This window comes from Triturus cristatus, chromosome 1_2, assembly GCF_964204655.1.
Source record: "Triturus cristatus chromosome 1_2, aTriCri1.1, whole genome shotgun sequence".
NCBI lineage: Eukaryota > Metazoa > Chordata > Amphibia > Caudata > Salamandridae > Triturus > Triturus cristatus.
In genome coordinates, this window is record NC_140580.1 from 741,981,007 (window position 1) to 742,003,666 (window position 22,660).

Consider the following 22,660-nt stretch of genomic DNA (forward strand, 5'->3'; position numbering starts at 1 on the left):
CGCAAGGGGTGAAGGAGGACCTAGGGCAGTGGGAGACCTTCCGGGCCGAATTCAATGGCACACTCATGTGGCGCAAACCATGGGTGCTGGCTAACCAGCTTGAACTTTACACAGACTCAGTCAGGGGCTTCGGGGCCATCCAAGGGACAGCATGGACAGCGGGGCATGGCCGGTGACTTGGAGAGAAGCAGGGGCCACCGCTCGTAGTGGCATTTCATATTCTGCCAGAACGGCTGGCGAACAGGCAGATAACACTATGGTCCGACAACCACACAGTGGAGCAGGCGATCAATACTGGGACAGCATAATGTGAGGCGGTGGTCAGCTTGCTGCGCACATTAGTTGACTGCCAGCTGAGAGCCAACATTGCGCATCGGGCACGCCACATCCCAGGGGTAGACAACTCAATTGCTGATGCTATTTCTCATTTTCATTGGGCAAGATTCTGAGAACTCGCACCGTACGTGGATCGAGCACTGACTCTGATGTCGGACGATGCATGGGCATGGGTGGACCTGGGTTAAAGGAGATGCCAGACAACACACTGGCCCCAAAAAACAAAGAACCGTTACCGTAAGTGCTGGGCAACATTCACTGCCACGTAAGGGTCAGCCAGCAGGGAAAAAGGAGGTCCTGCACTTCATAGAATGGGCCTTTCTATCAGGGGGGACAAAACCCTGGGCCCAGGCCCACCTGAATGCCTCGGCATACTACACGAGGATGGCAATAGGGGAGGACCCGACTAAGGGTTTTCAATGTAGTATGGCAATGAAGGGTTGGGGTAGGATCCAACAGACAAGAAAGGACGTGAGAAGGCCCATCCACTTCGACATACTACAGCATATGATAGGGGCCCTTGGGGGAATATGCACCTCAGAGAGGGAAGCCATACTCTTCCGGGCAGCTTTTGCGCTGGCATTCTTTGGGGCATACAGAGTCAGCGAGTTGGTGGCCGCAGCGGTGGGGGACCTAGGGACGGCATGCATTCATGCGAACGACGTGGAGCTCAAGGAAGGGCATATGTATGTCCTTCTGAGGCGGTCAAAGACAGACCAGGTGGGCAGGGGGAAGTGGACCAGGATAAATTGCATCAAGGATGAATTCCTGTGCCCAGTGTACCTAGTTCAGAGATACTTGGCAACCCAGGAACCCCAACATGGGCCTCTTTTCAGACATAGGGATGGGTCATTTCTGAGCAGGTTCTAATTTATAGCAGTGATGAGAAAGGCATTGGAGGCGGTGTAGCTCCCGGCCAGGGCTTTCGGTTCCCACTCATTCAGAATCGGAGCTGCCACCACGGCTGCAGGCCTGGGCCTGGGTAGGGAACAAATCAAGGGTATTGGGAGGTGGGCTTCCGGTGCTTTTAAGCATTCCATATACCTCACCCTGTACTAAATCCAGTCTCTCCTCCTTCCCCCACCCATCTAAGTTTGGCCGAGCGGCGCAGGAAGGTGTGGTTAGTGGGGCACTCCTACATAACGTGAGCGCAACAATAGGCAGCGGTCAGAAGCGAATTCAGCGGAATCTGGCTGTGGGACACCGACATAATCTGGCTGGGAAGCAACTGGGCACAGTGGCAGACTTGCGGTGGTGGTCCATCTGGGAGGCAACAAGCTGGCCGCGCTGGGGAGAAGGGGCCTTCTAGGCAAGATGCAGGAGGACCTCTCAGCCTTGGCGAGACTAGTGCACCCAGTAGAAATAATTTTCTCAGTAATAAAACTGCGGAGAGCATGGAGAGGGGCCATAGACCTAGGCGCGGTGGAGAATTGAAGACGCAAACTGAATATCACAATGACAAAGGTATGTAAAGCAAATGGCTGGGGTTTCGTCAGACACGGTTTCATAAACCTGCGTTCGCCAGACTATCACATGGAGGAAGGGGTGCACCTAACAAGGTTAGGGATGTATATGTTCCTGCTTAACATTATGGGAATACTAGAACAGATGGATTTTGAGTGAACGGCAGGAAGGGGTTAGCGGAGCAACAGGGGAGCTCTCACCAATCGTAGGTAGCGTGGCAGTTAAAACCCTAGAAAGATAGAAGAAAAAGATAAATTGCTAGAGGTAGATGGAAGGCTCACACAGTGTTCTTGGGATGCCTCATGGCAGGGACACTGAGGGAGCCAATGGTGGCTATCAGCCACAGACAGAGTAGATGGGATGCTCCCGCTGGGGCCCTTGGGATGTCTCACTGCAGGGGTACCAAAGGAGCGAGATGTCAGAACAAAGCATCAGGTGGAATAGATGATGTGCTCACACAGGGTCCTTGGGATGCCACATGGCAGGGACCCATAGTAGCAGGGAGGGGCCAAGAAGGGGGTCGAAGGCAAGCGGGACGGCACTTGCAGCCCTGGCTGGTCCTGATGGAGACCCACCAAGTCGGTAGCAAATTGAAGCTTAACACTGTGGAAACGATGGCCCAGGTGGTTGGGCCCCTCCCCAGCGAATGGTCTGTCTGAAGGCAGATAATGAACAGGAATGGACTAAAAGAACTATAATCACAAAGACAATAGATGTGTCAACAGAAAGTTATGCATGAGCATGAAATTGGCAATATGTATAAATGTTATGTTATAATAAACTGCAACCTTTTAAGGCCAAGCACGTTGTCACTGGTGTGTTTCGAAGGTGAAGAGGGACACAGTTGGAAATTTTGGAGGGTGGGGAGGTGACTCGCCACTTTAGAGGGGTTTCAGTTTATCGGATTTCCACATGTAGGGACTGCGTGCCTGTCGCTGCTCGTTCCCGCGGCAATACATGGGAGTTAACTTTTTTTAACATGCATTTGCAATGCAATAGTTCTCGCATTTATGATATTCTGAGCTATTGGCGTTGTAAATGACAATATCTTAAATTCTCCCAAATGCAAGACGTATTCCATTGCAAATATTTTCTGTTTACAGCGCCCCATACCGCGCTTTCACATTATTAGAGGCCACACTCCTCTCTTTAGATGAGGCATGTCTAAAGAAAGGTCTGCGGCCGCTATTAAAGTGAAAGCGCTTTATGGGGCATTTTTACCAAAAAAAGCATTTGTTTGTCAAGTTGACAAATAAATTCTTTTTTGAGGAAAAGCACCCCATGCCACGGTTTCACTTTAATAGCGGTCGCGGACCTTTCGTTAGACAAGGCTCGTTTAAAGAAAGGGGCAGACATGCAACACCTATAGGGCTCAAAGGGCTTCAGCCCCCCCCCCTCCCCGTCGTGTGTGTCAGCCTGGGCTAAGACAGTTTCCCGGGCACACACACAGACAGTTTTTAAGCTTATCGCAGCCGCACCCGAGTTTACCGTTTACGTCTTAACGAGGCTTCATTGTTTTTTTCACCCCTTCATTGCCACTCTGCCTGTTACTGGAAAAATTAGCCCATCCCCGAAATTATTAGAGGCCCCCAGAAATTTGGCTCTAGTTGCATCTCTGGAAAGGGGCTTGGCCTCTATTAATGTGAAAGTGCGGCTTGGGCACTTGAAAACAACAACCAACGAGACAGCCCCCCTCTGAATGGATGTAACCTCGTGGGCTCATGTTTTTTTCTCATTAGAGATCACTCAGCAGCACCCTATGTTGTACTAATGACGGTGCTCTGAAGCAGCCGAAAGGCGAAGCATAGCACTGTACAGAAATCCTTGACAGATACAAAAGTAACGTGCAGTAATAATGTCCTTTCCATCTGGACTTAGTACTCGCGCCTCATTATTCCCAACACGGCGGAATGCTTTAACAAGCAAATATATATATGATATTGTGCTGCCCTTAGAGGACACAGGAGCTGATGAACAGTGTTCCAGCCTCGGCATTGGCTCAACATCATCTCAATAATCTATTGACTAATGTAAAAAAAAAATTCAACCGTATGGTCAAGTGGGGTTAGGGGTGAAGAAGGAGAAATTAAAAGAAAAAAATAAATATACCCCAGAGAGGTGGTTGGAGTGGCGAACAGTGAGCAATGAAGGGGTAGAACTGTAGCCAAGAAGTGAGAGAGAAGCTGTTGTTGCAGGACAGCATGTCGTGCCTGCAATAGGAGAAACTCATTAAAGAAAATTGTGCTTACAGAATAATTAAGACCTACCGTGTAACAACAGAAGTAGAAGGGCCAGTCATCGTGGAGGTTACAAATGAAGACAAGGCGGTACTAAGGAGGGACTAACAAGCCTATTAACTAATCAGAAGCCAGTGTTTAAGGAGAACAATGACCTAAGCCAATAAAAATTATGGGCGGGGCTTCAAGTCCATACTCGAATATAGCATGCCTCACAAAGAAGTGCATACGCTGCCCAGACTCGACGTAAAAAGGTGGGACATGCACCAACTTTTAGCCATTAGGAGGCCACGATTTTTAATGTCAAAGACAAAATCCAATCCGAAGCGGTGGAAGGAGTCAGACCCAACAAAGGACATTCAATAGATCACCTGACAGCGTAAGCGCAGTCTAGGCGCTACCTAATGAGGTCAATTTAACTCATCAAAACACAAGATATTCACACAAAATTATGTATGTAGGGAAAATACTGCCATTTCTTAAAATCTGAAAGATCTTGCTAGAATACAGTTTGATACTTTCAATAGATGTTTGTTCTTATGAAAATTAAGATCAGAGAACGGCCTTTATTAAAGAAACTCTAACAATTTCAGCTACTTCACAAAAAAGCATGGCTTTGAATTTTATTGGTGTGGGGAGGATAAGAGAATAGTGGAATATTTATTTAAAATTTGGTGTAATGTATATTTTTAAGTAGACTTATCTCGTTTACAAATACATCTACATGTTAATTGAAGTTCAACATGAATAAAGTAACAAATAAAACTAAAGATTTTGGAGTGAGAACAATGTTAGGGAGAGTAGGTGATGTTGGAGAGGAATTTACAAATGTGTCAAGCTAAGCAAGAAAAGTTTGAAAATAGAAAAAAGTATTGCATAATTACCTTGAGGATGTAAACCTCTCAATAAGTTTTCACTGGCTCATTACTTCTAAGTTCTCCACTTCCGACAAGACGTTAGTCTGTGTTGAGAAGCCTCTTCTACCACGCATTTGTCCTCGCCATTGTGGAATCACCACCTATTACCAAGCTGAGTCAAGGAAGCACGTAGGATACTAGGCTTGATTAAGCACTAAAGGCCTCATTTATAACAAAATGATGCAGCGCGGCACCACAAGCCATTTTGCTGCGCGGAGCTGCGTCATTTTAAAAGCACAGGGACGCATCATATTTACAATATGATGCATCCTGCACAAAAACAATAATTGGTGGTGTTTTCCTCTCTCTATGTGTGCTGCAGAATGCAGCATGCATAGAAAGAGGAAAAAGTCCGGTGAAATAAAAATATTTATCCTCGTTGTGCCTCCTTACGCTTCCCCTGGGGAGGCATAGGATTCTGACACATTCCCAGGTTTACAAAATGTTGTAAATCTGGGAATGCAACATAATTCATGGGTGTTACATAGGAACACCCACAGCAACAACACCCATGGCATGTCCCTTTCACGTAAAGTGATGCATGAAAATGGGGCCATGTTTACAAAGCCATGAAAAGCCACGCAGGTTGGCTTTGCATGGCCTTGTTAATATGGAGCAGCATAATGCACAGCCAGTGCGTCAATAAAAGTGACACACAGGCGGCCAATGGGCTTGTAAATAAGCCTCAGAGTTTATTTCATAGTATCTTATCCACAGCTACGGCAAACTGCTACAAGTTTGTTTACTTTATTTAAGGTTTTTATATAATGTGTACTGGACCCAAGCACGCTAAAGTGCTTTATGGAGCCTCCATCAAGTTCGAGCCCCAACATTCTGTAAGGAACACTCATACAAAAAGCTGCAACACACCACAGGTACCAAAAGGGTGCTGCTGACCTAAAAGAGGATTTGGGGTCTGATGTACTATTACTATTAGCAAACTAACAAAGTAGAATTTGCACACTGCCTTGATTGAGAATAGAAATGCATTTGGAATGTGATCAATGTACAAATAGGTATCATTGCAAATTGTACATGCACTATGTGCACCAAAATGACCTGCCTAATGATTATTACTTTGGCATTCACAATTTTCAACCATCTGTGATGGGATGCAAATGCATGGATGGAGGCCTGCAAGAGACAGTAGACTATCCCAGCATTTGCTTTCCAAAAAAGAAAACCTGCTTCTTTTTTAAAGTAGCCTGTGTACATTTAAGGGAAACATGCTCCTTTAAATTAAAATGGTTTCCTGTTAGGAGACATATTTGGGTGAGCAGGAAGTGATGCTCTGAACCGCTGAGAGGTGCCACTCCCTCCTTCCCCGAGGCTGCAGATACAATTCCCAAGAGAGAAGCTGTTCCACGGGCACCATTTGAAAATTAGTGAACATCCCAACTTGGGGATCAGAAATTGATCATAGGTTTGTGACCAAAACCTGACTCTCTGGATGCAACATTTGAGAGCATAGATTAGAGTTCCACAATAGACTATGTAATTGACTGAGAAGCACTCAGTGGAAGAATATCGACATCTCAGGTCTCATTTTTAGGCCTCAGTGGTCAAGCTATTCTTGAGTTTGATATGAAATAGGAGCTTAACCATAGGAGATTCAGGGATAATGCTCCCAAACCATTATCAGCAGGGAAAATAATGGGACAAAGTAAACTTCCTCCCTAAGACAATACATAGTAAAAATGAGGATTTTGTGACGCAAGCATTTGTAAAAGTACTACTACAAATTACATTTCATTTGGTAAGGCCATTTCCAACTAAAAATCCACCTATAGAATGTTGGTTTGATACCTCATGTAGAAAGTCTTTATCTACCTTATCAAACGTTTCACATATGGTTCCCAGAGATGTCCCTTTGATTCGAAGTCTAGGGCTAAATATAAGCAGACCACAGAGAAAAAAAGAAAGATGCTGAGGGAGGAAGCGTGGCAAGATCTATAAAGAGCTACAACTACAAAGGACAGTATAGGATTTTGGAAGGTCGTTAATACCTCATTTTTAAACGGGGTGGCTGGGTCTTCTTTAGAGACTAATTTGAGGAATATGGCTAGGTGTTTTATTTTCAAAGTATTTTTAAAAACCTAATAGATCTAGTGAGCTCTAATGTGCCTCCTACAGGTGAGAGTAGTAACATCCATCTAAAATTTGAGTTGAGCAAGATATTGCATGCTATTGCATCATCAAGCCCCTCAAAAGCCCCTGGCCAAGACGGGGTTCCTGTAGACATTGTCTTGGAAATTCAAGATTTATGGGTGCCTTGCTCACAAGCATTTTTAATGATGTAGCTAAAGTGGGCCCGCTGGACTCATGGAAGCATTCAATAATCATCCCGATATAAAAAAAGGGGGATAAGGGCTACCTTCAAAATTATAGACCAATATATTTAATTGATAGCACTGCCAAGCTAATGGCCAGCCTACTTTGAAATAGGTTGGAAGAATGGCTTGAGGAGAGAACAGGCCTGACCAGGGCACAATATAGATTTAGTAAAGGGAAAGGGACATTTGACCAATACCTTAACCTAAGTTTAGTGGTTGCCAAGTACACTAGAGCAAAGAGGGGTCATTTATTTATGGCATTCGTGGACCTCTCAGCCCCTTTTGACTATGTTGTCCATAGCAAGCTGTGGGACATCAAGGAGACCATGGGAGTTGACCCATTGATAAAGCATTTTAATAGACAGCTCTACGCATTGGCTACAGTCTGCGTTAGATTTAGTAGAGAAAGGGAATGCACAAAATAATTTGGTATTGAACATAAAGTGAGGCAAGGGTGTGTGCTTGCTCCATTCCTGTTCTCCGTCTATACACCAATAAGGTGGAGAACGTTCTAACGGAAAGCACTAAGGATGTTCCATATATTTAGGCATCCACCCTCCTGATTCTCCTCTATACTGACGATGCAGTGCACTTGGTGAGAACCCCAAGAGCGCTGCAGATACTCATAGAGAAGTACACTAGTTTTATGGCCTCCTTGGACTTACATGTTAATGAGTCTAAATTGAATATTTTAATCATTGGTCCCACGACAAAGAAACGTCCGATTTTCCATGCATCTCAGCACAAGGTTGAGGTGGTTGATTCATTCTTACATTTAGAAATTATTTTTCATGGTAAAACGCCTCTGGAAAGACATGGTTTCAAATAGAGTTCTCCACTTGGAGAGAAGCATTGCAGCCTTATTTAACTTGTCTAAGAAAGTGGGGAATAAACCCTTACCGGAAATATTACTCATTTAATTGGCAAAAATCCATTGCCGCACATGGGGCAGGAGGATGGCGCATGGCAGATATAGAGCCAATGCAATGTGTGGAGTATGCCTTTCTTAAGAGACTGCTTTCGCTGCCTAAAATCTGCTGTAAATATATATGCCATAGTGAGGTGGGTCTCCCGTAAATTGGTGATGTAATTCGCTTGGCATCCCTACTACTGTGACATTCCATCTGGAGGAGGCAGTCGGTGTTACTGAACCAAGCCATGCTAAGGGCTTGTCTCAAATTGGAACGAGCTTAAGAGATACCTTGGATTAAATATGTAGGATCAACGCTGTTAAAATTGGATTTGAGTCCCCAGAAAAGTGCATAAATTTCCCTAAGGAGAAGTAAAAACAGTCTTTTTTGGAAAATGCAGCTAGCCAAAGATGGGATAACAATAAAAAATAAAAGCAGTGTTAATCTATGTCACTCTGCTCCCCCAGTGACACAAAGCTTACAATCTTGCTTGGCTTTTGTTCACAAATGCAGCATCGTTTTATTCTGACCAGATTTTGATTGAATATTATTCCATTGATGTTGGGCTTTCCGGCAAATACCCATTGCCATAAAAATCTTACTCAGTGTCCTTGTGATGGGGTATCTGGTCAGTCCATTAAGCATATAGTGTTTTTCTGCCCATTTTATTCCCAACAAAGGCAAATAATTTTAGTACCTTTTTCGCGTTGTCCCAGTATCTTCAGTGCCTTGAAAAGTCCTCAGTGTGTTTTGTTCTGACCAGTTTTCTCTAGGCACTATGGAAATGGAGGAAAGATCGTAATCTCTGGAAGGGGACCGTGTGCATTTATAAATGGGCTTTCTTTCTTTCAAGGCCGTTATGTTATGTTATGTTATGTTATGTTATGTTATGTTATGTTATGTTATGTTATGTTATGTTATGTTATGTTATGTTATGTTATGTTATGCGGTCTTGTAGAGCGCTCAGCTGCCCCAGCAAAGGGGCGTTCTGGTGCTAACGGCAGAAAACTGCACAGCCTCTAACAGAGAGAAGGCCTACAACGGAGGGAAGAGGAACTTTTGATTGCTTTACGAAATGCCAAATGATTCTTCAAGCTGCGGATGGAAGTAGGGAGCGCATTCTAAAGTTTGGATGCCAGAGTATGGAAGGAGCGTCCCCCGGCATGGACCCTTCTCACCCGAGGGATAACCACCAAATGCTGTCCCATTGACCAAAGTTGGCGGGAAAGGAGTACATGGTGCAAGCAGATTGGCCAGAATACCTGGGGATGGAGAGTTCAAGATTTTAAACATAATACAGAGTGCCTTGAACTCTATACGTTTGGCCACAGGCAGCCAGTGGAGTTGACAAATAGCACTAGATTCAGAGCACGTCCAAGGTAGGCCAAGGAGAATTCTGGCCGCAGCAGTTTGGACCCTTTGCAGTCTAACGATTTCGGACTTGTTAGACCCCAGATAGAGTGAGCTGGCATAGTCTAGTCTCGACAGAATCGAAGCCTGAACAATAACCTGCCTGATGGGCGGGTCAAAAAACCCCAACAACGGTTTGAGCCCCCTCAGTACACCAAAAACAGGTCCCTGCCACCTTCTTGGTTTGGGTCTGAAAACTAAGGGTGGAGTCGACCTAAACACCCAGGTTTTTTACCACCTGTTTGGGGGCAGGTACATGCCCCAAAGCGGCAGGCCAAAGGTGCTCGCTCCACAGCACTGAGTCTTTCCCTACCAGCAGTACCTCAGACCTGCTGGTGTTGAGCTGGAGACAGTTGGCAGTCCTCCACTCCGCGATGGCCTCAAGATCACTCTGGAACTTACAAGCATCCCGAGTGATGTCATCAGAGAGTGTGACTAGGCAGCTACATAGTACCAAATAATGAAATACAGTTGCATTCATTTTTTCTATATGGCCTTTTAGATGTACCGCTGCAGACTTAGCTATTTTATATGGATTGATTCCCAAGTGTCTTAGGAGATGCAGCTCTTTTAGTCTTTGAATTTTAAATCAATTTGCTTGGAAATTATTTATTTTATTCAGTTTTAATTCTGTATCTTTTTTAACTGATGTTTTAGGACATGGATAGAATGGTATTATTTTTGTACTATGCTGATATCTGTATATTTTATTGTGATATATGCACTTTTATGCAATGGAAAATTGTGAAATAAAGTTTAAATAATAACCAAAAACAGATGATGGAGGAAAAGAATTTTAAAAAATAGGCCAAAATAATCCTGACTGCTTTTCAAAGCCTCTTAAATTTTGCCTGCAGTGTGCCTCACTTGTCCCAGTTGATACTGCCAACTATGGGGCATGTACTCCCTACCTAAATGTCAGACCTATTTGCTGATCCCTAACTGGACAGACTTGCTTACCTCTGCATCTACTTCTTAATGTTCCTGCTGGCTGTAGGTTTATAACATAAGGCATCCCACCTTGCTCTCCTGACAGTTTCACCACGGACCCGCCTGTGGAGTGTGCTCCACCCTTGCGCCAATCTCTGCATTACAGTCATATCTACTGTCTGTCAGTACGAGAGAACTACAGCATGCAGGCACATTTTGATTACATCTGGAGCTGAGTGTCTGAGACAGGACAGCTAAACTATGACACATAATAGTATTGGAAAGCCAATAGTTCTGGTGAAGGCTGTTGAGTTATTGACTTAGCCAATGCTTGTTTACTTTAAATGGTCTTTAGTAAAGTATAAAATAGCCATACAAAGATAGCCACCCTTACATATACATGTGTGAAGATGCACATAGGGCCATCTTCTAATTGGTTTTGTTACATTCTAACAAAACATTGGTAGACGGTCACCCTTGCATGCACATGAGTGTGCATGCATGTGCATGCAGTGTGACTCGTTTAAAAAAATGGTATTACAGTATTCCAAAATATTTAAAAAATGGTTGCCCAGGCATATGTACTCTTGGGCAGGCACAAGTGGCCTTCATTGAAAAGTTTATGTTATATTGCAGTAAAAAGTATTCAAAGATAGCTTCCCAAGTACAGGTAGCTAACCTTCAGTGGTTTTGAAGCACATTTATTGAAGGAGCCGGCCTGCAAATTAGGAGCAAGGAAGGGAGATAAACAATAAAGTCATCCATGAGCAAGGGGCTGACCCGAAGTCCACTGTATGCATATTGGAAACAAAGTGGGCCTGGCCCACAGTTATCTTAATCTGTCTGTAGCCAAGACCTAAAATGGACACATTGGAAGCCCAGTCGCAGGCATTGAAAGGGACTTTTTCTGTGTGGAGGACAATATTGTGCTTGGGCAGAAAGCCTTTGCTCTCACATGATGGAACCAGAAGCTAAAGTAGGCTGACCCACCACCCATTGTGATATGCTGTGGTGGGTGGACAGAAGCAAAATGTGAATGAAAGACCAGTGGATGGAGATGGTTCACTAAGAGTCCCTGTATGTATGTACTCTTCTAAGGATTTTAGGGGCAGATGTATCAAGTGCCCCAGCAAAGGGGCCGATTCGCAGAATCGGCCCGTTTGCGAACAGGAAAAAGCCTTTTGGGATGTATCATCCCAAAAGGCAATCGCAAAATAGGTAATCGCAATTTTGCAATTACCTATTTTGCGAATGCATTTAGGGAACCGCAATTTGCAATTCCTTAAATGCAATGCTGGAGAAAAAAAACTAATTGCGACCTGCGTGTAAGAAGTCACAAATTACCATTTCCTTTAAAAATGCACTTTGGAGCATTTTTCTAAGTGGCATGTGGTACACATACATTCCCTTAGGGCATGTCTGTGCACCACATGTGCACACGTGCATATTTCAGGGGTGCAACAGGGTGTCCTTTTGGCACCCTTGCACCCTTGAAATTGCATGTGCAATTTGCGAGTATCTATTTGGTACAGGCAAATTGCGAATGCAATCCTATTCTAGGCCCATAGGAATGAATGGGAAGGTATTCCTTAATAGCGAATTAAGGAATATGTAGGATGCACTATATTTTTAGCAAATCCTACATACATTGCATTTTGCGATGCTTAAATAGCAAATCGGTTAAATTCGCTGTTTAAGAATCGCAAAAGCAAATCTTGATACATCTGCCCCTTAGTGATGAACAAAACGTCTTGACTAATGGCAAATTAAAAAGACAAACAACATACACCCTGAGACACATTAAATAAGTTATGCCAATTCTTGCAGATTTGCAAGTTAAACAAAGCCCTAGATGGAGTAGCTGAAGCATCCTTAACTCAACAGCACTCTCAACACAAAATATTAAATGAAAAGACCTCGGTATGCACCCAAAACTGAGTGGTATGAGCCTTAGCTCACTCTTACTTTATTGGCACTGCCCCCATTCCCACGCCCGGGAGCATAGCAGGCTTGTTTAAGTATGCCTTACTTCAAATGCAGTCATTTATAGGGTAGGACACTGGCGATGATCCTCACTGCCGAATGAAGCACATCTATTAGGGGGGCAAAGTGGGTTTATACATTTCAGCAAACCGTGGTTCAAAAATTAGACTTGAACGGTGTAAAGAAGATGAATGTACTATAGTAAAACAACATAGCATTCAATATTTGCATGAAAAATTCTAAATTTGTGGTTAGGATGGTGGAATAAGTCAGGAATCAATCAAAAATACCTGAGGACAGACTAAAGTGGATTGCCGACCTGGAGATGGTATGTTGGGGTAAAGATAATGATTGTATAGTTTTATAGTAGGTTTGGATATTTAATTGTCCTCCTAATTGTATTTAGATATATATTTTTTGCAGATTTATACAGCCCGAACTTGACCTAAAGGTATTAAAGCGATTTACATGAGTATCAGTTAAATTACAAAAGGTCACATTCATTTCTAGGGTTCGCCTACACGTAGCATGCTCAATACTTGACAAATCTCTTGTGACGGAATGAAAAATCCTTAAAAGGGGCTTAGAGATCGCCCATCATTTACCTTTACTTAATATTGGTTGGCTCCCTTGTCACTTTCCTTTCCTTTCTTCCTGTTGGTCAGCGCCTTCTCCTGCCTCCAGCTTCCTGCTCGGCTTAAAGCCTTTGTCCTTGGTGTGGAGTTTGGACCAAGTACTGCTTTTAGTGGCCAGTCTCCTTCCACAGGCTGCACACTTGTAACATACTTAGGTTTTTTTAACTTTCCAGCATCCGCAACTTGTTCATTGCTTACCCGTCCCCACCACCTCCTCCCTTCGATTGCTGGATGCCCCTTCCTGCATGCCCCTTCCCCGTTCGTTGTTGGCCTGTCTTTCCACCATCTCACTCTCAGCACTGCATGCACCTTCCCCACCCCGTCAAGTTGCCTCCTTCCTATCTCCATCATAGCTTATTTTAGGACTTGGGGAGCTTGACATTAGCACCAGTTACATTACACAAGAACATATTAATTTTTGCAGGCACGAGGAGATCAAGTGATTTGCCCAGAATCACAGGATGTTGAGCTGGTGCTGAGATTTGAATCTGGTGTCCCAGCTTCAAAGTCAGCAGCTCTAGCTGTAACACCTCGGCCTCTCCATGCTCAGTGCTCCTGATGGCTACACTTTGACATGATGTAACTGCAAAGGCATGTGTTCAAGAATAAAGACTTCATATTAAGTATAGGGAAAATTATAATTTTAACTTGTTTGTTCGTGCATAGCTTACATTTAAAACAAAGCACTATGGCCTGGTCTGGCCACATCATGTCGCTTTTTTTTTTAAACTGTAAGCTATGTAGCACAGCAGCACCATGCAGCATTTTTTTTTTAAATGACAAAACCAAAAGATCTCGCATTGGTGTATTCTATTGGCTTTGCCAGTGCTTGGTTTTATTTTTTTATTTATTCTATAGATTAGCGTAACTTCGTCAATAATTCGGCAAACTATGATTATGTAAATGCAGAAAACAATATCGAAAGAAAGTTAGAGGAAGTAGAAGAAGGGCATATGATTGGGCAGCCAGGGCTGAAGAAATATAGGGGACACCGAAGGAAGCACCCTGACAAGGCCGATTCAAAACACGTGCTGGACACTTCGAGGAGGCAGACATCTGTTAATTCTCATCTGACGTGTCTCTAGTTCGAGAACAAACCTTTTACTGCGAGAGGTCAGAGTTCGAAGTCATTTTCTCACTGGAAACCTTAATCTCCACCTGCCCTTCCTTTTACTCTCTGGGAGATGGCTATCTCTGTCGCCCCAAACATCCTCCGGGGCAAGTCGACGAACGTGTTTCCTCTAATGCTGTGGAAACGGGGCTATAATCTCCCCGGCAGGTCATTTCAAGACAAGTTATGTTTACACTGAGGAGCTACAAGCCCCAGGAGCTTTATTTCACCAAATCGGTGACATGCAACCCTCTGCGCGTAGGATTTGGGTATTAGTGTCTTGTTTCTTGTCATTATTCTTGAACGAGCTGCAGACCTCCCTGGGAAGACACCATTTCACGAAAGGCGGTGCTAATGTGAAAATATCTGTGTGGCTAATGGAACGGCCACCCTTTCATCAGTCGAGCTCTGCACGGGTGTCTACCTGTCCTTTCATAATCCTTCTCTCAATCTCGTTGCTTTAGGGAAGTGGATAAGCTTTGCTGTGGAGTTCGCCCATGGCGTCTTACTTTTCGTCGTTTTTAGACGGTTCACATGCACTATCTTGTGAATATTCATTTGGCATGAAATCATCTCCATAAAGTGAAGGCCTTAGTGTGCCCCCTCTATGCAAACATCCAGAATGTCAAGCTGCATGCTAGGGCGTGGCTATCAATAGTGAAGAAGGAGCAGGGACACCAGGGCCTGGGAGTTTGATGGGCCCAGTGCACCCCGATTGTGACTGTCTTTTACTACCCAACCATGGTGCTGGGAACGCATTTTCCTTGCTTTTGATTATGGTGCATGGCTTCCAGGCTACAATACTGGTTGCATTTCCATTTTTTCACACAGAATTAATTCAGTCGAATTTGTGTTTACAATGTCATTCAAGTGAGAAAAAAGTAATCAAAATGATATTTTCATTGCATTGACATTCATTACTGTGAGACCCTGTTTGCGTGGAGGCCATAGGGCAGACAGGGGCTACTGGGTCCCAGCCGTGGTGGTTGAGGTTGTTTGAAGCCGATGTCCCGGGGCCCACCCTACTGTGGCAAACTGGACCAAGTGCAGTCCTTTCTGCACATGACTCTAAGGGGGTTGAGGATAAGCTCTCACAGCTTCTCAGGGAGGTAAGGTGGAGGTCATAAGCTTCAAACTCAACAATCAATCAACAGACACAATAGCTTTATATCCAGCCCAGTGATTTATCTTTTTGATAAGAAAGCACTTTTATTTATGTAGCAATAATAAATAGTGTGCAATTCAATTGCAAATACAGTGTGGTGCCCCTCATCGGGATTATCCTGTGGATGTAAAGACATGCCTCTTCTCTGTGCTCCCTCCCACCTATTCAACCCTATGTAGGATAGTCCTCCATTAAGCTAGGGCAAGTGCATGACCTAGGTTTAGGAGCAGATTACGTTCCCCGCAAATTCAAATGTAAAACCAGTTCACTTCTGTTCTTACCCCTGTTATATTTAGTAGAAAAGAATCTTAAGTCTTTGTGTTCACTGGTGTGTGTTTGCAGCTACTTTGTCCTGACAGCAGGCAGAGGCCTGTGGTATTCGTGTTGTCCCTACGGTGATCCCAGGATGAAGACGGGAGCAGATGTTGTCCTCGGCATGCAAGGTTTTGCTGGACAGAAGGATGCAGCTCAGCTTGCTCTGGTGCTGCAGGCATCTTTGGCAGCCGCAGTCTGCTTCTGGTGTGGTGCAGATCCACGGCAAGGCAGGTGCAGCCCAACTCATGGAAAAGCAGTTGCCACACAGCTTGATTCCATGCACACAGCAACGCAGTTACAGCACAAATCGGACTGATGCACAGGGCAAGGAAGTTGCAGCCCAAGGAAGTTGCAGCTCAACTCAGGCTAATGCAGAAATGTACACAGTCTTTCATGGTTCTTGCCAGGATCTATATAGAGAGACAAGGAGACATATTGCAGCTTTGGTCGCTCCCTGCTTCGCTCTCTCAGGCAGTCTGGTTTCTCTGGGTGCTCAACAAATGAGGAACACACTGGACGTCTGACCTTGAAGAGTCTCCTCGCCTGCAGTGCCAGGTAGACTCCTATCTGAACAGGCAGGCTTCTGAGCACCAGCCGGACCCTCAGCTTCTTCAGTAGAAAGTGAAGAAGTGATCCATTATCTCTAGCGAACTTGCTGTCAGACACTACCAGCTCAGTTTGCTCAGAAATCTTTTGAGTACTCTTTAGCGCAGTCCCTTCCTTTGTCATCACTAAGTTGGAACTGAAAAAATGTGCTGGTTTGGATACCATTTTTATCTACATTTTATAGACAGAGATTTGGATCTGACAGGGCGCTGGGCTAAATAACCAAATTTCCCTACAATGAATCTTTTTAGGTGCTTGAGGAATAAAGAGGAGTTAACATCATCCACAAATTCAATTTACAGTGCAACCAATTTCGTGACACAGTGAGGACCCAAAGTCGGTGAATGAGATTAAGTATGGGTTTATTACAAATTCAAAGCCAGACGGATGTACACAAGTCTCAAGAATATATTGCAAAAGTAGAGAATAACTACTGGCAGACCGAATCATTTGACAAAATGTAATCTCATTAACATGAAGCATACAAAAAACGTAGTGACAGCAATGCAGAAAATAAGGAAGAGAATTTGATGATCTGTATATGATTTGCACTTCTCTTCTCTAGATATGAGTACATCTAAGTTACCTAAACTAAGCCTACTCTACGTAGCACTGATTGGGGAAACCCTGCTTAGCACAAAGTCATGCAACAGAGATATGGTAAAGAGGTTTGTACCTCTCTAAGTCCAAAGGAATTTGAATAAAGCTGAAGTGTGATCACCAGTTATACCCCAAAAAAGAATATTCAAGAATCCCATATCATGTGTCTCATTATTTTCCACCTTCACACAGTAAAACTTGGCAACTACTCTTAAAACTTCTTTCCTTTGGTCCACACATCAGAATGCTCTTGGATTCCTTCCATCTCCCGATTCCACACGGATAATGGTCCACCCTTTGTTCATTAAGGCTTCTCATCCTTGCAAAATGTACTCCTCCCGAACCTCACTATCTTTCTCACACAATGTGCCTTTTTTTATTCATAAGATCACACATCTGTCCTTACAGAGGAGAGAAAAACATTGCATCAAAAGCAAACGTTCACATTAAGAAATCCTAATGCTTACGGCTTTTGGTCATGTTAATGTGGCAAGCATCTCAATACATGTTTAAATGCATAATTAAGAATGCATATACAGTTAAACACAGATGCAGAGTATTATTCAAATAGATATATGATTATATAATGGTTAACATTAATCAAACCACACAAATGCAGGTGTATATATTGGAGCTACAATTCAATGTCACTACAAGGAAAACATTAGTCTAGTAGTAGTAAAGTTAGGGCCCGATTCACAGAACTAACTTAAGACAAAATCCTAAACTTACTACCATTTTGGTATTCACAGAAGGGACTTACTCATTTTGGTATTCACAGAAGGCACTTACTCATTTCGGTATTCACAGAAGTTAGGAGTCCTAACTTTAGGACTCCTAAATGCATTCTGTGAATACCGAAAGTCTTAAAATTAGGATTTTTCTCAGTTTAGTAGTAGTATAGTTAGGACTCCTAACCTTAGGACTCCTAAACGCCTTCTGTGAATACCGAAAGTCTTAAAATTAGGATTTGTCTCAATTTAGTAGTAGTAAAGTTAGGACTCCTAAACGCCTTCTGTGAATACCGAAAGCCTTAAAATTAGGATTTTTCTCATTTTAGTAGTAGTATAGTTAGGACTCCTAACTTTAGGACTCCTAAATTCTTTTTGTGAATACCGATAGTCTTAAAATTAGGATTTTTCTCAATTTAGTAGTAGTAAAGTTAGGACTCCTAACTTTAGGACTCCTAAATGTCTTCTGTGAATGCCGAAAGCCTTAAAATTAGGATTTTTCTCAGTTTAGTAGTAGTAAAGTTAGGAGTCCTAACTTTAGGACTCCTAAACTGAGAAAAATCCTAATTTTAAGACTTTCGGTATTCACAGAAGGCATTTAGGAGTCCTAAAGTTAGGACTCCTAACTTCTGTGAATACCGAAATGAGTAAGTGTCTTCTGTGAATACCAAAATGAGTAAGTGCCTTCTGTGAATACCAAAATGGTAGTAAGTTTAGGATTTTGTCTTAAGTTAGTTCTGTGAATCGGGCCCTCTGGATTTTGTCTTAAGTCTGTCTTAAGTCTGTCCTAAATTTGTCTAAAGTTTGTCTTAAGTCTGTCTTAAGTTTGTCTTAAGTTTGTCTTAAGTTTGTCTTAAGTCTGTCTGTTTTTATTCTGTCTTAAGTCTGTCTTAAGTTTGTCTTAAGTCTGTCTTAAGTCTGTCTTAAGTCTGTTTTAAGTCTGTCCCACTACTTTTGGTATTCACAGAAGGCATTTAGTAGTAGTAAAGTTAGGATTTTGTCTCAAGTTTGACTTAAGACAGACTTAAGACAGACTTAAGACAGACTTAAGACAGTCTTAAGACAGTCTTAAGACAAACTTAAGACAAACTTAGGACAGACTTAAGACAGACTTAGGACAAACTTAGGACAGACTTAAGACAGACTTAAGACAAAATCCTAACCTTACTACTACTAAATGCCTTCTGTGAATACCAAAAGTAGTAAGTTTAGGATTTTGTCTTAAGTTATTTTTGTGAATCGGGCCCATTATGTTACACAAATAACAAATACATGAGGTCATGTGTAAATATATGTGGCCTGGTTATACATAAAAGGGGAAAGCCAGAATGATGCTGCTCCAGATCCAATATCTCAATCTTCAGAACAAGTTATGGGTGGTTCACATTTAAGGGTTTGTTGGCCCTGGCCCGTTTTGTTGGTTTATTCCCTGACTTTTTGCCCTTGGCCTCCTATTTTTCTGCTTTTGTTGTGAATTGTGATTCTGATTCGTTATCCATGATTGGCATAATTGATTTTCTGGTAAGTCCCTAGTAAAGTGCACTATGGGCCTGATTACGACTTTGGCGGTGCAATGCCGTGTCAGCCCCACCAGAGCCGGCGTTAGGGCAGTGCGACTGGTGCAGCCGCACTGGGCATTGACCTAGGAAGGGGGTGCTGAACTCAGGGGTGGTGCTGTGTTTAGCAATTACTTATGATTTAAAAACACCTGCAGCAGAGTTCCTGGTGCATCCAGTTTTCAGGCAGTAGAAAAATGTCAAGATAACTCTTGTGATTAATGTTCCTGCCGGAGAGAGATCGTAGTTTTGTCAAGTGGCAGTTTTGACTCGCCATAAACTAACAAAGAGTTTGAATGTGCCTGCTGCAAAGAACGCGTACCGTGCAGATCACAGGTCTGTATTTTATGTAGATAGCTGAGTGAATTACTGCTTTTGTCACAGAGATACTTTTGTTACTGCAGTTCTCTAGTGTGCATGCACACAGGGGGGCACATGTTGTGCCCCCCTGTGTACATTCACATGGTGAAGAGACATCTGGGGGCACTGTAGTGCCCCCTTTGTTTCCTCTCTGCCAGGTTTTTCATGGAGGAGGACCAACATAAAAAACCCTGGTGGAGAGGAAACTCCGTATATGCTTGGCGGGACCGTGGTGGTCCCGTCAAGCATATGGATGCCTCTACACTGCCACAACATCGCCAGGGAACGGCGGTTAATTGACAGCTCTGGCGGGGCTGTGGCAGTCCGACTGCCTGTCTCATAATAGAGTGGTCGGGAGACCCCCACCTCCACGCCCCCACAAGTCTGGCGGACCGCCAGAGTCACAATTGGGCACTTGGTATCCCCAGGGACTGTAAATCAAATGCTACTAGTGGGCCTGCAGCACTGGTTGTACCACCCAAAAGAGTAGCCCTGTAAACGCATCTCAGGCCTGCCATTGCATGTTGACCTGCCAAGTGCACCAATTTGCCAGGTCCTAACTTTCCCTTTTACTACATGTAAGGCAACCCTAAGGTAGGCCCAAGGTACCCCCATGGACAGGGTGCAGTGCGTGTGAAGGGTAGGACATGTACTGGTGTGTTTTAGATGCCCTGATAATAAAATACTTTCGTATTTACCTATTGCAAGGACTAGCTCTCTCATAGGCTATCATTGGGGCTGCCTTGTAAAATTTTACGAGTGTAACTTTCAATTGGGAAGAGCTAGATATTTGAAGTTTGGGCTTCATGCGCTCAGAATTTGAAAAAAATATCTTTTAGTGAAAATGATTTTTAAATTGTGTGTTTGAAATTGCCACTTTTAGAAAGTGGGCATTTTTTTGTTTAACCATCCTGGTGCCTCTGCTTTCATGTGGAAACAACGTCTGGTTTAGACTGATAGGGGCCTGTTTGTGCATTCACTCTAGACAGTTGCACATAGGGAGTTGAGGTGTGTCCTACATATGCTGATGAGTCTTCCTGAGTTAGAGTGGTGGGAAGAGCTGTTACCTGCACCTGAATAGGACTGTGCCTATCATCTCACAATGCCATCTCCACCCGCATGAAGCCTGTCTGAGCCAAGGCCAGGCAGGGCAGGAACTTGACTTCAAAGGCTGAATGTAGTATAAGTAGTGGGACTCTGACCCCAGAACTTTAGAACACTTCTTAATCAAGAGGACCCTGCCAAGAAGAAGCGCTGAAGAGCTGTCAGGAGGAGTGCTGCCCCTTTGCTGTGTATTGCTTTGCTGAGTTTGCCTGCAGTTGATGCTACTGTCTGTGGGCTGTGGAAAGGACTGGACTTTTACTTTGCTGCATCCTGCTTGAGAAGATTCTCCAAGGGCTTGAAGTAGAGATTGCCTCCCATTAAGAGGTCTCAGGGACACAAGACTTTACCTGCAGCATCCTTGAACACCACTGCTGGGAGTGCTGACCTGCCATGTGATACCATATCCAGTTATGGGCCCTTGGAGGTTGTTCCTGCTGCCAAAAACTGCTTGAAGACATCAAAATTAACCCTACATTCTTCCAGTACCTGTTTTTCTGAGACAGCACCACTGTGCGGGAGAAATTTCCATGCACCGTCATCGTGTGGCTGAAGAAATCGGCGCAGCACCTGCTCGAGATCGAAAAATCCACAACGCGGCGAGTTCAGTGCACTATGTCTCCGAGGTGTGAGACCCTCCGCACTGACTCCAATGCAGGCCATGCTGTCCGGCTGTTAAGTTCGAACATTGTGAGACAGCAGCTGATGAAACCAATGCAATGCCTGTTTCCTGCCTCGAGCTCCAGCACGTCCCAGATTTCCACGCTTCGCACCTGTGAGCCAAGTTTCTCCGATGCAGCACCCAAAGACCAGAATCGTCTTGGAATCGACACCTCACTTCCCCCTACAGTCTGGATTTGACGCATCACTTCTCCTGCTTGCAGCAGAACTGTTGCATCACCTCCGCAAGGACTCAGGAACTGACACATGCTGTCTTTTCTGACACTTTACGCCTCTCTGGCTTTTTTTCCTTGTGGATTTTGATGCATCTGAGGTACTTTGTATAAAAATCACACATCCATAGTTATCTATGGGCAGAATTGCTTGAAACCTTTAAAAAGTCCTATTCTGAGTTGTGTACATTGGATTTTGGCATTTTGGTTTTGTTTGGTTTAGATAAAGATAGTTTATTTGTCAACACTGGTGTGGTGTCCATTTGTAGTGTTTTCACTGTGTTACTGTATGTTATGTGTTATGTACAAATGCTTTACACATTGCCTCTGAGATAAGCCTGACTGCTCTTGCCAAGCTATAGAGGAGGTGAGCAGGGGTTATTTTAGGTGTGTGATCCCCTTATCCTGACTAGAAGGAATGGCTCCTACTTGGACAGTGTGTATACCAGTGCCAACTAGCGACCCCCATTTTTAATATCATCCTTCTCAGACTGCTCTCTGATCAACCTTTGAGTAAAGTGATTCTTCTCACACCTGGCAGCACTGGGGCTGTCTTAAAGCTGAATGATACACAAAATTGGGTCAGTGAAGTGTGAGCTTTGTGAACCTGGCAGCCTTCCTGAGCAAAGCGAAACCAAAGGGAATAATGGACGGAGTGTTGAACATTACAAGCACTCACTCCCAGTCAACTGATCTGGGTTTAATCCATCATTATTCTTTAGCTCACTCCGCTACCCCAGTTCAGACATGGCCATATGCAAATCAGTCTGACCCTGTGCCTCATGGGAACAGTCCAGCCCGAACTGCCAAGCCATGTCTTCCTTGGACCGGAAACAAGCATCCAGGGACCGGTTTCTGGCTAATCAGCCATCATCAGCCATGGCTATATGCAAATCAGTTTGACTTTCAATTTTTAAAGGTAACCCTGTTTCATCCTCCTCACTTTGACCCCCAGCTACAGACATGCAGGCACTACACTTCCACTGCCCGGGGAAGCCATCTTCATTCTCCATCTTGTGCAATGCAAAACCTGATCATCCAAAATGGAACCCACTAACTTCAGAAC